We start from the raw sequence: 15,004 nt of genomic DNA, 5'->3' as shown, positions 1-15,004 counted from the left end.
CTTTTTTCCATTATCGGCTGAGGACGCCGATCTCTTAATCACGCCCCAGTCCAGACTTCGCTACGGTGCTGACACGGCCCCGTGAACTTTGGTCGTCCCCGCTACGGGAAGCAGTTGAGGATGCCCAAAATCAGATTTCGATTATGCCATTTGGCCGACCCTGAGAGAAGGGCACCCATCTTCCGATTTGTGTCGGAAGATGGGTGCCCTTCTCTTTCAAAAATAAGCCTGATAGTCTTAGTTACCATGCCTTTCCTAATAACACCTAGCATCCTATTTGCTTTTTAGGCCACCACCGCACATTGGGTAGAAGATTTCAGAGTATTGTCTACAACACCTAGATCTTTTTCTCCACTCAGCCGTCTCTTCTCAAAGTTGAAAAGACCTAGCTGCTTTAGCCTTTCCTCATAGGGAAATTGTCCCATTAAATTTATCATTTTTGTTGTGTAATTCCACTATATCTTTTTTGAGATGTGGCAACCAGAAACTGCACAGAGTATTTGAGGTGTGGTTGTACAATGGAGAGATACAAAAGCATTATAACATCCTCTTTTTTGTTTTCCATTGCTTTCCTAATAATTCCTAACATTCTATTTGCTTTCTTAGACACCGTTGTACATTGAGCTCAGGGTTTCAACGTATCATCAACATTGACATCTAGATCCTTTTCTTGGGTGATGACCAGGAACTTGTGACCTGGATTGGCCATTGTTGGAAACAGAATACTGGGCTAGATGGACCATTGGTCTGACTTAGTATGGCTACTTTTATGTTCTTATGACTCCTAATTTGGAACCCTACATCACATAACTATGGTTTGGGTTCCTCTTTCCCACGTGCATTACTTTGCACTTGCTCACATTAAAAGTCATCTGCCATTTGGATGCCCAGTGTTCTGGGCTGTCTGAAGTTTTTTGATTATTTGCTCTTTGCAGCCAGCGTAGAGTGCATTACAATAGTCTAGATGACTGAGTACCATTGATTGTACCAGGTTACGGAAGACAGTTCTTGGGAAGAATGGTCTTACTCTTTTTAATTTCCACATTGAGTGGAACATTTTTTTGGCTGTGTTTTTCACGTGACTCTCTAGTGTTAGGTGTCGGTCAATGGTAACTCCGAGGATGTTTAGGGTGTCCGAGATTGGTAGGTTCAGTTTAGGTGTGTTGATGGTGGTGAATTTGTTCGTATGTTGAGAGGTGAGTATTAGGCATTGGGTTTTTTCTGCATTAAGTTTCAGCTGAAATACATCCGCCCATGTATGCATGATGTGTAGACTTGGTTGATGTCATTGGAAATTTCCTTTAAATCTTGTTTAAATGGGATGTAGATCGTTACGTCATCTGCATATATGTATGGATTGAGGTTTTGATTTGATAGTAGTTTTGCCAAGGGTATCATCATTAAGTTGAATAAGGTCAGTGAGAGGGGAGATCCCTGTGGAACTCCGCATTCAGGTGTCCATGTGGCTGATGTAGTCGAATTAGATGTCACTTGGTATGAGCGTGTGGTTAGGAACCCCTTGAACCAGTTGAGAACGTTGCCTCCAATTCTGAAGTGCTCGAGGATATGTAGTAGAATTCCATGATCGACCATGTCAAAGGCGCTAGACATGTCAAATTGTAGAAGTAGTATGTTCTTGCCGGTTGCAATCATTTGTTTGAATTTAGTCATAAGAGTAACTAGTACTGTTTCAGTACTGTGGTTAGATCGAAATCCTGATTGGGAGTCATGTAGTATTGAGGACTTGTTATTTGTTCTCATGTTTGATATCTAATCCTTAATTTTTGTTGCTTTTATATTTAACTGTATTGTATTTCCCTTTATTGTTGAGATTTCTCTTTTGTGATCTGCTTTGTATCCCATTGTGGAATTTAGTGAACTATATCTGAAATAGAATAGATTTTATTTTTATTTACTTTTATATGTTTTTTTAAGAGTTCTGATTTCAAGCCCCTGACGCAGCCCTTTAAGAGAGTGAAACACGGCCGTGTTGGGCTTCAAACTATCTATTTAAGCTCATAGTGGTAAATACAATGATTTTTTTTTAAATGAGAACTCTGTGGTGATTTGCTTCTTTTTTCACTCTATGCTAGAGTAGATCAACTACAACCTATGGCAATGCAAAATAAATTAAATTGGGCAGAATAGAGAGGCCTTATGGTCCTTAATGCTCTCATATTCTGTGTCTTAATTTGAAAGGAAATTAACTGCCATTTCCAGACTGTTGAGGTTCCTCCTCTGTAATTTTCCTACTCACCTTGTTGGTTATAAAACTATTCATACATTACCCTCATTTTCAAATGTGTTACTTAAAAAAAAACATTAAGAAAAGTGCTGTAGTGCTAATTCTAGACCTTAGTTTAATGCCAGACCTCCCATGCATGAGAAACTTAGACTGAAATGGAAATTGAATAGATCTTATAATTGAGGCTTCAGGATGGTTTAAATAACAACAGCAAAACCTTGGAAACCTCATAAAATAATATGGTGATTGAGAAAAAGTCTTGGGTCCCAAGTTTTAGGATGTTGACTCTGCTTTCTTTGCGACCTTGGATAAAGTACTCAACTGGAAAAAAAAAGTCCAAAGTCAGATGCATCTGATTAAGTGAACTCTGTTCTCAAAACCTCATGCTTCAATAAAAGGTTCCAGCAGCCTCTGTCATTTTTGCTACTCCAAAGCAATATCGGGAAGGAGCAGGAAAAGGAAACAGATTGCGGATTTAGCTCATACCTTTTTCAGTAGTAGCTCAAGGTGATTTACATTCAGGTACTCTGGGTATTTTTTTGTCCCTGGAGGGCTCACAATCTAATTTTTGTACCTGAGGCAAGGGAGGGATAAGTGACTGACTTTTACATACCTTTATTTTTATATTGACATGAAGATGAGCATAAGTTACATGGTAAAACAGCGGGCCCGATATATAAAATGATTTAAAAGGCCAGAGAAGGCTCCTGGGAATTAAATCGCTTGTCTAGGGCTAACCGGTCATATTCAGTGGCACTTAACTGGATAGTACCCAAGGCGAAACTGGTTATTATGGGGGCATTCAGGGGGCGGAGTCAGCACTTAACTGGCCAAGGTAACCACATAAAAATCCTAGCTTTATGCAGTTTACCATAGCAAGTTAAGTGCTGAACATTACACTGTTTACTAAGCTGCTCTATAGGCGCGCTAGCGATTTTAGCATGTGCTAACGCTAGAGACACCCATAGGAATATATAGGTGTCTCTAGCATTCAGCGCATGCTAAAAACGCTAGCACACCTTAGTAAACAGGGCCCTTAACCAGCTATTTTTTTTTTTTTTTGCTGCTCCCATATATCTGGAAATTCAATGCTAGAACCTGGACATGGCCCGGCATTGAATTTCTGTGGAAAATGCTAATCGCTGCCATCTGAATATCGAGTCCAGCATTATTATCTTTCTTCACTTCCCAAACATGTCCTGTGGGCTCTACAGCTAGCTGGGTTTTCAGGATATTTACAATGACTATGAATACATTTAATTTGCACTCTGTGGGTTTCCAATATAGGGTCTTCTACTATATTTATATTATTTATTTATTTATTAGGATTTTGTATACAGCCTTTTTGAAGAAATTCACTCAAGGCAGTATATAGCCAATAGACAATTACAACAGTAAAAATATTCAAATTACAATATAAGGTATGGCATAGTATGCTACATTACGATGTTGCTCATTTTCAAAGCACATAGACTTACAAAGTTCCATAGTAACATACATAACTTTGTAAGTCTATGTGCTTTGAAAATGAGCCTCAAATGTAATACGAGATAAACAATATCCTTGTCTCTGGTAACATAAAGTGAATCCTACTACAAGAACCAGGACTGTAGCCACCTAACATATGTACTGATTGTCTCTCAGTGTTATGACTTACAAAACTCAGCATATAATGTATAGTATTTTTTTGAGTACCCTCAGATATAACCCACTTTTTCAAATGCAGATAATAAAGCTGCTAATCAGTGGTATAGCACATTGGGTTACTCGCAAAGTTCGTGGGAGGCAGTGGCGTTCCTAGCCTTGATGGCACCCGGGGCGGATCGCCGATGTGCCCTCCTGGGTGCAGCGCACCCCCCCCTGAGAAATGACACCTCCCCCCCCCCCCGGCGAAATAACACCCCCCGGGTGCACGCCGCTGGGGGGGTGCCGTAGCGCGCGCCTGTCGGCTCCGAGTTCGCTAACTTCGCTCATTCGCTGCAGCTCCCTCTGCCCCGGAACAGGAAGTAACTTCTTCCGGGGCAGAGAGAGCTGCAGCGAATGAGCGAAGTTAGCAAACTCGGAGCCGACAGGTGCACGCCGTGGCACCCCCCAGCGGCGTGCACCCGGGGCGAACCGCCCCCACCGCCCACCCCTTGGTATGCCACTGGTGGGAGGGTATTTTTTTCACATAATTCATCCCCCATCACCCGAGTGCTATGTGTCATAACCACTTTGCAATAATAAATATCATGAACACTGTGTACTTAGCTTAAAGTTGCCTCGCTGGTAAAATTGCCTCGCTGAGAGCAGAAACACACTAAAAGTGTCCAACAGACACCTTCCCCTGAAACCGCTACGAGGTCATAGGACAAACCTGATGGGGTCTCCTGTCTGAGGGAATGTGTCAGTGAGGAATAGGATGAATATCATGTAATTCTACTGCAGTTGATAAATATAGACAATGGATGAATCATGCTGATATACCGCTATATTATAGCGATCTTTAAACAGCTCCTGAGGACGCCAATGGCGAAACACAGCACTGTGTAGAGCTGCAAGAGAAAATTTGCTTTGTATACAGAGAATTCAAGAGAGATTGAGAACATCAGTTTCGATTAATCTTTCAACCAATGGTATTGGTAAATGAGTGAACAAGGATATAATTGGAAGGAATCAACACGGTATAACGGAATAACGGAATTAACATCACTCTTGAAATACATGAACTTTTATATTACTCTTTGACTGCTAGGATTTCAGAGTATAGACTTTGGTTTATATTATATTGATTGGACAAGAATATGGAATAGTAATATAATAACTATTGTTTTGTGAAGAAACATCTTGTATGTTTGTTTGTAATCTCATATGAGCTAGACAAAAAATAGCATAGTAATAAATAGCAATTTTGGATACAAATGAGGACAGCCAGAGGGTTTTACTCCATTGTAGATGTGCCAAGTCTCCTGCATTCAGTGGGAGACTCCCTCTTTCACAGGTCATCTCCCATGCCAAGAACTCCCGCTCAGCAGCCTCCCCTTCCGTCAGCAGCAGAAGATGCTTTAATAAGACATCTCCTGCTGATGCTGGACCAGTCTCGCCATGAGACCTGCAAGATCTCACAGCTCTTATTGCGAGACTGGTCCCACAACAGCAGGAGATGATGTTTCATTAAGGTGCCTCCTGCTGCTAGAGGGGGCAGTGGCTTGTTGATACGGGGGCTGCCGAATTGAGGTCTGTCAGGGGGTGGAGTCACAAGGTAGAGTGGGAGTGGATGGGCGTGGATGGGTGGAGTGGGGAGGAGCTGGGAGCATGCCTTAAAATCTCCCTCTGAAAGATCAGGCCCCTTGGCAGCTCAGCCATGGCCCATTGGTGGACTAAAGTAAGGACACCATAAATGTTCGAGCCCAGGAGCCCTTGGTCTCGCAGGAGTGAGTGTAACTTGGGGCTGGGCTTCCCACTCCAGCAGACTTCATGGCACTGCTGGAGCAGGGAGGGAGGGATGGTTGCCCGGTGTGGCACCGCAATGCATTCTTGTGGGTCAGATTGGCTGCTGGGGTTCTGTTTTCCTTCCAGTGGACGGTGGTGCTTGGGCACACTTTGGCTTTGGCCATGCACGGTCAGCTTCTGTGGGACACGGGCTAGGTCCCTGCTTCTTGGGGAAGTATGCCTTCTACCGGGTACAGCAGCGAGTGCTTTGGCTGCAGGGAGGACTAGCAGGGGCTCTCTGGTGGCTGAGGGGGGTCTTCCGATGCACCCAAAGGTGGGGCTCTCCTAGTGGATCCCTTCTTGCTCAGTTTGGGTGATCAGGCTTCCTACTGGGAAGCTTGTGGCACGTTGCCCTGAGTTGGGGCCCGGTGGTCAGGAGGGGTCAAGTCTGATGGAGCGACAGCTTGGGTCTGAGTGTCGGAAGCATTGGAGGTTCTATTGTGAGCTTTCTCAGGGGTAACCTCCCTGGTGCTTGCCAGGGCTTCTGTGTTTTTCTGCCGGCATGCCAGAAAGGGGGGGGGGGAGGTCTTGCTTCTCAGGGATGGGAAGTTATCTGTCACTTCTTCTTTTCTCTGGAGGCTAAAGGCTGCACCTGCCCGGGTTGAACTGTTGGGCATCTCTGTAAACCTGAGGTTGGTCTTTGTTGGCGCAGTACCCAGGTAGCCAGCGCCTTGGGACTGTGCACCAGGGGATCGGGGGGAGGGAATCTCATGGCTCAGTAGGCTGGGGAAGCATGCCTTGAAGTTGGCTGTTGCCCCCCATGTGCTTTGCGGACACTGCTGCATCACTGCTTGGCGGATCGTGCTCTTGGGGGAGGCGTTTGGAAGTCAGGTCAGGGTCCTAGTTGATAAAGACTTGCTTGGTCCTATGTGAGAGGCTGGCCTCACATGAGGTGGGGTGCGGCTGCCAACGCAGGCTGCGCTGTCCATTGGGATGGAGGTTAACTCATGGCCCTGCAGCCCCACTGGCGGCCGGGGCTCATACTGCCAGGCGGGGTCTGTGGCTCGGGCCAGAGCAAGGGGATGCTGTGTGGAGGAAAGCTTTTTGGCTAGAACTGGCCGCGCTGGTCGGGCGTAAGTTTTGATTTTTCCTGGAAGGTTCCAGGGTCTCATTGGGGAGTTGGTTCGGGGGTAGGCTGCAGCTTGTAATGACACCTGGGGGATGGAGGGGGGGCTTTCTGCAGTTTTCAGGACAACTCCCCCCACCCCATAGCTGAAAACCTGAGCTGCAGGTGGCAGCTAATCGGGGGGGGGGGGGTGAGCTTATTTGTGGCTCCATGAGCCGGCTGATTGGAGGCTCAGGTGACCCAGTACAAGGAGGCATGGAGGTCCGTGCCTCAAACACAGTCCCAGCTGTCTTGGCGGGGCAGTAAAGGGTGGCTGAGATGTTTGTAATACTTATGATATGTTACTGTAGCTCTGGTTATAGTTGGTTATGAATGCTTATGGCTAATTGCTCATTAATAAACAAGCTGCAGCTTAGATATTCCTGCCAATTCACTTGTGCAAGTCTCTTTTGTGGTAAGCAGGAGGGGAGCTAAGAAATGGGGTGAGGAAAGGTGAGGGGGGAAATTGGAATGGGAATCAGTCCCAGCTCCGAAAGTTACTATGCACACATCTGGCATTGCCAACTTCCTAGGGATCCTACACAGACAAAAGTCAGTGACTTGTTAATCACATGCAGGAGTAAACATGCAAATTCAACTTATCTCATGCATGTAGAACCAAACAGTTCTTAGACGAGATGACAGACCCGCAGAGCATCGGATTAGTTGTGGGAGGGATCCCAGTTTCACTTTTGTTTAGTAGCCATGCACAGTGAAATCTGCACTCTGCCCCTTTAAGTTTCAGCAATCTGTTCCTTTAAGATTCAGCAGTCCAGCTCCGGAAGGGGAAGAAGAAGGGAGAAATGCTGTAGACAGAGGACCGGGTACCAGGAGCAATGACAGAGAGCAGAAGTCAGGAGTTAGTAGTGCATGAATTACTCGCAGCCGTCTGCAACTCTTGCTCATCTGGTCGTCGCTGGGGAAGTCGGAGGAGTTCAACAAGACGCAGTCAGCTGCAGTGAAGCCAGACCAGAAGGATTGGGCTACGGTAGCGGATGATATTTGGAAAGATGCACTCTGCACACTGCTTCAACGAGGTACAGGGAGGAGGAAAGAATTTTTTCTGTCTTTTTCAGCATTTAATGAATTAGTTTGTTTTGCTCAGGGCCCCCCCTCCCTTACTGGTTGCATCTGTAGAAAGTGAGATTGAGATCTGTAGTCATTGCATAACAGGGATCTTCCCCACAAACCCTCAACTTGAGCTTTAATGGTTCCTGCTGATTCTATGTCTCCGGTATCTTTCTTTCCTGTGGGGGATGCTGTTATAATGAAATAGATGTCAAACTTGCTCTGCCCCATTAAGGTGACTGACATTTTTCTGCTTATTTAGCGGGCTTCCCGACCTTTGTAAGGCTTTCTAGTGCACGTTGCTGTTACGTATGTGTCCTCTGAGTGTATTATCATTTTTATGGTGTGCCTTATGCAAGCGCTAGAACATCATATTTGCAGATTCAGAAAATGGAAAAAATTAAGGGTAATATCATCCTTCTTGTTTACAAATATGGAGAGATGCGTATTTTATACCCTGGGTACTCAAAAATCATATGTACATTTTACTCATTGCTAGGCTGATAGATTTCAGTCAGTTCTGCAGGCTGTTATTTAGAAGGTTCGTATAGTTTTAGGCTTTGGAGCTAGTTTGATTAGTTTGTGGTGAAAAAAAAAATTACCCTCGGGGATTGGAGAATATGGAAACGGATGAATGAATGGGCGGTGGTTCCCCAGCTTGTTAAATCAAATCAGTGTCAGTGAAATAGCCTTCATTTTCAAAAGAAAACCATTCACTGTGCCCCGTGTTAATAATAATAATATTTGGAAAGGGAACAACAACAGAAAAGTGTCCCATTAAATTTTAAATGGTTGTCATCTTTGCTTACTTTTTCAATCCCATTAAAACTTAAGCTCGGCATTCAGGAGAGAGGAAAATAAACTGAGATTCCTCCGAGAAAAATAGGCGTACAACGCTTTCACCAGACGGAAAGAAAAATTGACAGCAACCTATCTGCTCTGTTTTGGGGTATTCTTCGGGTTTCTGCCTGCATCTGAAACTTGCAGGCTAAGATGTGCCATAGGGACAGACTTAAGTCTAGTGCTGGTTCTGTGAAACCTCACTATCGGCTAATCATCTTCATTTGCATATCTGCTTTCCCCAGGCTGACCGGCTTCCCTGTTGCAAAAGCTCAGCAGCAGGGTGTGCGGTGCAACAACTGGCCTGGCAAGCAGAGCTGAGCTGGGCTGTAATGTGTGCAGGGGTGATGCTTCCGATGTAAACACCGAAAGAGAGCAACCCGTCTGCATGCAGGGAAAGGGAGTACTGCTGTACAGCTGCAAAAACGAGCTGGAACCGTGCTGCACACGCGATGATACGGTTTCCTTGGCTGCTAGTGGAGTGTTAGAGCGTGAAATCGTCCAAGAGGTGCAGCTGATCTCCATTATTTTTTTTGGGGGGGGGGGGGGGGGGGGGGAGGGGGGCAGCATCTTTCTGAAGGTTGTGTTGCAAATTGTGCCCTCCCTCAGACACAATGATTAATCAAAATCCCCGAAGCGTAGGGGGGGCTGAGAAATCCTTTTAGGGACTTGACAGTCAGTTAGCCAGTCACCACTGTGTTGTGGTCACGGTTATTGGAAGTCTATTAGAATTACAGACGCGTGCCATGCTCCACGGTCATTTGCATGCAGATTTCTGGCAAAAGCAGGACACTTAATTTTCAGCAAAAGCTCTGCCCTGTTGCGCTTACATAAAGCACCAGAGGTGTTGCATGTAATGGCATGTGTGCTTCGTTCTGAAAAGCATTCACAGAAATTCAAAGGAAAGGGATACTGGTTTTGCTTTTCATGAAATGAACCAGTGCACATATAAATAATATATCTGCCTTACTGAGCTTTCTCTAAGAGAAGGAAATGGAAAAAAAAATATGTGATGCATAACCTTATCTCAGCTTCTTGAAAATATGTAAGATGATATAAATTGATATAAATATATTTTAAAGAATGGAGAAGAGCACTTAATATGACAGTTTTGCAAAATGACAGTGTTACCTAATGTGTAATAAGGCAAAACAAATTCAAACAAGAAAGACAATTAGATGGAGGTCTATTCTTTCCCCCTGTGTATTTGGGATCCAGATGGTGGTGACTGTCTCTGGAATGTATTTTTTTTTTTTTTTTTTGCAAAGGGATTACTCAGAAACTGTGCATGGTGTTCAAAAAATTATTCAGTTTAGCTGAAGAAAAGGCCCGAGAGCCTGTCTCGATGGGCCCAGTTAAACGTGGGCCGGGCCCGATTGGGAAGGCTCAGGCCAGGAGGCTAGTGGGTTGGGGGGGGGGGGGAGGCGGCAGCAGTGCTCTCGCCCGGCGGGCTTAGGGGCAGTGGCGTTCCTAGGGGGGGCGGTGGGTGCGGTCCGCCCCGGGTGCATGCCGCTGGGGGGGAGGGGTGGCGCGCGCCTGTCTTCCGTTCGTTCCATGCTTCTTCTCTGCCCCGGAGCAGGTTACTTCCTGTTCCAGGGCAGAGAAGAAGCATGGAACGAACGGCACGGGGCACCCCTCCAGCGGCGTGCACCCGGGGGGTTCCTTCGCAGGGGGGTGTCCTTTCGCCGGGGGTGGTCGTGCTGCATCCGGGGGGGGGGGGGGGTGCTGCACCCAGGGGGCGGGGCGCATTGGCAATCCACCCCGGGTGTCAGCCCCCCTAGGAACGCTACTGCTCAGGGCTAGGATGACTGGTTGGCTTAAAAGAAGCCAGCCAGCACATGAGCCTGTTTCTGTGAGCTGATTAGAGGAGAGGTTGCTGGGGGCGGGGCGTTTGGGAGGGAATAAAGCCTGCACTGCCTCCAAGGCTCAGGACGTTTCCTGATCCTAGGAGGCGGCTTTGGGCTATGGCATCGAGTTCTGGAGCTGCTGGGGAGGAGGACATGCTGGCAGAGGTTTCCCTCTGTGCTAGTGACTCCCTTGAGAAGAGTCCAGAGCAGGTGGGTGCAAGGGATCTGTTGGCCCCTTTATCTTACCGCAGATCTAACAAGAAGGCCAGTTGTGCAATTTGCAGTAGGGGCTGCACTGTGTGCAGGCAGGAAGCGCTGGGACAAAACTTCTCCGGCCAGGCCCAGCAAGCAGGGGGTGGGTTTTAGAGTGAGGGGGTCAGGGTCAGTGGAGTTATGAGCAGGCCCATCTTCCCTTTCTGACTCAGTGGGGTTGGCTTTGGGAGAGGGGAGGGCTTGTTAGGGGATCCCATTTTGGCTCCTCTCCCTCCCGAATGCTGCTTTCCTTGAGGCTTTGGCGGGGGGAGGGTGGCTAGTTTTCCAGCTGAGGCTCCTGGTGGCCTGGTCTGTTTGCCTCCCAGAGACTCTCAGCCCACAGGTGGATGGGGTGTTGAGAGTTTGGCTGCGCTTTTGGACACTCACAGCCTTCCTGTCCTGTGCCACTCATTGTGGACACAGCGGTGCATCCGGAGAGAGCATCTGGAGATGGCCCTGCTACGGTACTGGGGACTTCCATGGCAGGTGCTGCAGCTTCAGGATCAGGTAGTAGATCATCCTCTAGTCAGGCACTGGACCAAGGCGCTAGGCAAAAAAAGGATGGGAAGGAAAAGTGGAATAGGGCTTCTTCCTCTTCTTCCGACGCCTCTTCCACCTCTTCCATGTCCTCCTCTTCTTCTTTTCCTTCCGGGGTGTCTCTCATTCTGTGGAGTCGGCGGCAGCTGACGGAGAGGGGATGACCCTTTCTGAGTTATGGGAGCAAGTCCCGCGTTCGTTGCATAGGAAGATCATGCGAAGGAAGCGTAGGGATATATTTCAGTTGCTGGAGGGCAGGGGGCGTCAGAAGGCTAAGAAGAAGGATAAGACACAGGCCAAGGGTGTGAGGGAGCGCAGGGTGGCAATACGGTGGTTAATTGGGTACGATCCTTTCTGTGCATGGCCAGTGTATGGGGATGTCGAGACCTGGGCCAGTATGGCCTTTTGTTAGCTTATGCGGACACGGTTCTGGATGCCTTTCAGCAGTTTGGGAAGTGACCGTGGTTGAATTACGATGAAGCCTTTAGGAACAAGATGGAGGAAAACCTCCATATGTCCTGGGTGACACAGGATATCAACTTATGGTTGGTTCACATGGCTCCTCAGTGGGGGAAGGCAAGGCAGGGCTCACCCTTTCGACTCTGGATAGGTCCTTTCATGCCTCGTGTCCCTTTCCCGACTGCAAGTTTTGATATGTCTGTTCTGCCTGTGGACAAGGACATGCTGCGGCAAAATTTCCAAAGAAGGGGGCGGGAGGACCATCCACCGCTAAGCCGTAATTGGTTTAGCTGGGCCCCTACGCCAGCGAGGGTAGATGCGATGCTGCCATGGCTCCATCCGTACCCAGTTAGGGAGGCTGCAGAGATCATAGGGAGGGGTTTCACAGAAGGGCTTGCCGTTCTACTCAAGAGTTGGTTGGTCAACAACTGGGTGCGCAACTCGGTCTCTACCATTTGGCTGTGGGAGGTAGTAAGGTAAAAACTGGCGGAGGAGATTGAGTTGAGCAGGATTGCTTGCCCATTTGATTGTCAACCTTTTCCATACTTTATGCTCTCTCATTTGGTGGTTATGCCTAAAAAAGCACCTGGAAAATTCTGCCTCATTCACAACCTCTCGTACCTGACAGTTGTTCCGTAAATGCGGGCATTCTCAAGGAATTCTGCTTGATGCAGTACATGTCATTTGACAGTGTGGTGCATCTGGTACGCCAATGTGGTGCTGGGGCGCAGTTGGCTAAAGTGGATATTGAGGCGGCCTTCTGGCTGCTGCCCTTCCACCCTTCTTCGTTTCCTTTGCTGGGTTTCCATTTTGAGGGGTTGTTTTACTTTGACCGATGTATGCCGATTGGTTGTTCAGTCTCCTGTGTTTACTTCGAGTGGTTCAGCTCCTTTGTACACTGGGTGGCCACGCAGAGGTCTGAGCTCGTCAGTTTGGTGCACTATTTGGATGATTTTCTCTTCGGGGCGTCAGACAGTGTGGACTGCGGCTATTTGTCAAGCGTCTTTATGTCTTTGGCATTCCTTTGGCCTCCGATAAAATGGAGGGCCCTGTTTCGGTGTTCAACTTCCTGGGCATCGAAATTAATACTTTGCTTATGGTTACCCGTTTGCCGCAGGAGAAGGTTGCTCAATTCGAAGACCAGATTATGGCAGTGTTACAGGCATAAGGTTCCCTTGTGTTCCCTTGTGTTCCCCCTCCCTACCCATCTTCAAATCATTGCTCAAAGCCCACCTCTTCAATGTCGCCTTCGGCACCTAATCACTACACCTCTTCTCAGGAAATCTAAACTACCCCAACTTGACATTTCGTCCTTTAGATTGTAAGCTCTTCTGAGCAGGGACTGTCCTCTTTGTTAATTTGTACAGCGCTGCGTAACCCTAGTAGTGCTCTAGAAATGTTAAGTAGTAGTAGTAGCATACAGTCAGTAGTGGGGAGCCTTAATTTTGCGACCCAACCAGATGGGTCGCTGTTGCATGTGTGACCTTTTCAGCTTTTGAGACGAGTCTCTTCTGAGTGGCCTTCACGTTGGCCTTTTATGAGGCCTTCCGGGTGGATGAGCTTGTTGAGAGCTGCAGGTCAGTTACAGTGTCAACAGGGCTGTTGTGGGAGAATGTCTGTATACAGGGCAGCATGCTGCACATTAAGCTGCTGTGATCAAAAACCGATCAGAGGGGTGCCAGGAGCACAGTAGTGTTGAAGCGGGTCCCTGGTATGATCTCCTGCTCAGTGTCCTTATTGGAGCCTATTTAGAGGTCCGTCTCCATGGTCTGCACTCCCTATTAGTGCATGCGGATGGCTCTGTTGTAACAAGGTACCAATTTGCGCAAATGTCGGTTTGGGTGAAGATCTGGGTCATTTTGGCACTCGCTCCTTCTACAATGGGGCGGTAACCAGTGCATGCCAGGCAGGCTTAGGGGTGGAGGCCATTCAGAGTATTGGCAGGTGGTTGTCTGGGGCTTATCAGGGTTATATTAGGCTTCCTGATGGGGCCTAGTACGACAACTGTTGCTCTGCTTTTGGTAGTGCTGTCTGTGCTGGTTCCTATCCTGCTATTGCCTTTATTATTATTATTTTATTATTATTAGCATTTGTATAGCGCTACCAGACGCACACAGCACTGAACACCTGACACAGAGAGACAGTCCCTGCTCGATAGAGCTTACAATCTAAAATACAGACAGACAAGACAAATAAGGGGCTAGGGAAGTACTATCATTCCGGCTGTTTGGTCTCTTGAAGGGGCTGTTTGTGTGTGTCCTTGCCTTCCTATCTTGTGGTTGCCCCTTTTAGATGCTGGTGGCTCGACCTGCTCAATATGAATTATCGGACATTCTTTCGTCCATTGGGCTGGCTGCAGAGCTGCGCGGCATCCAAGATGGATTCATCTGGGCTTAATGTGGCGAGAAAGCCACATATCCTGGTTGGGAGAGCACGGCATGTGTTGGTGTCAACTTTTGCCACTGCTGTATCAACTACGCGACAGACCTCAGCACCCTCAATCATTCATTTGGGTGGGAATGATGTGGACAGCTGGACTGGCGAGAGGCTAATAGACACCATAAAGGATGACTTGCGCATGGTGGTGGCCTGGTTTCCATTTTAAAAAATTGGCTTGGTCGGATATTATCCCCAGGCCAGCCTGCCTACTAGCGCGCAAGTGGCAATGGAGTTTGAGTACAGTTAATTGGCAGGTTGGAGTGTGGGTAATGACCAGGGGGTTTGGGTGTCCAAATTAAACACACCTGAGTGGACAAGCATTGTGTGGGCCTTTTTGCACGGGACAGAGTCCATCTGTTGGATGTGGGCCTAGACCTGTTCTTGAATGATATTCAGGAATTCTTGGGGCAACATTGTGTGAGATGGTCCTAATAGGCCGCAGCGTTCTTTGGGGGGGGGGGGGTCTTTGACAGGTGTCAAAGGGCCCTCCTCCTGTGGCAAAAACCTGAGCTACAGGAGCAATGGCTCATGGGGATGAGCCAGATCATTAAGGTGGGTTGGGTGATCCAGAATAAATGTGTGGAGGTCCACACAGGCCAGTGCTCTTGCTGTTAGGGCAAAGCTGGGAAGAGGAAGAGTTGCAATGAGGTGGGGGGAGTTATCATTTACTGATGTTAACTGAAAGTTAAAAATGTTAATAAATCAAGCTGTGGCCTATGGTTATCCCTTAATTGTGTTCAC

The 15,004-nt window shown here is 47.4% G+C and overlaps 1 protein-coding gene across 1 annotated transcript in view; it reads left to right on the top strand.

The window, feature by feature from the left end:
• Window positions 1-7,605: 7,605 nt before the first annotated feature.
• LRRC3B (leucine rich repeat containing 3B) overlaps window positions 7,606-15,004 on the top strand; it is a 154,420-nt gene continuing 147,021 nt past the window's right edge. The window contains exon 1 of the mRNA XM_030205753.1: window positions 7,606-7,858. The gene's annotated coding sequence lies outside the window, so the exon portion shown is untranslated. The remainder of the gene's footprint in view (window positions 7,859-15,004) is intronic.

The sequence above is a fragment of the Microcaecilia unicolor genome, chromosome 1, assembly GCF_901765095.1.
Source record: "Microcaecilia unicolor chromosome 1, aMicUni1.1, whole genome shotgun sequence".
Lineage (NCBI taxonomy): Eukaryota > Metazoa > Chordata > Amphibia > Gymnophiona > Siphonopidae > Microcaecilia > Microcaecilia unicolor.
The sequence above is the reverse complement of the archived record's forward strand: the minus strand, read 5'-3'. Positions and strand labels throughout refer to the sequence as shown.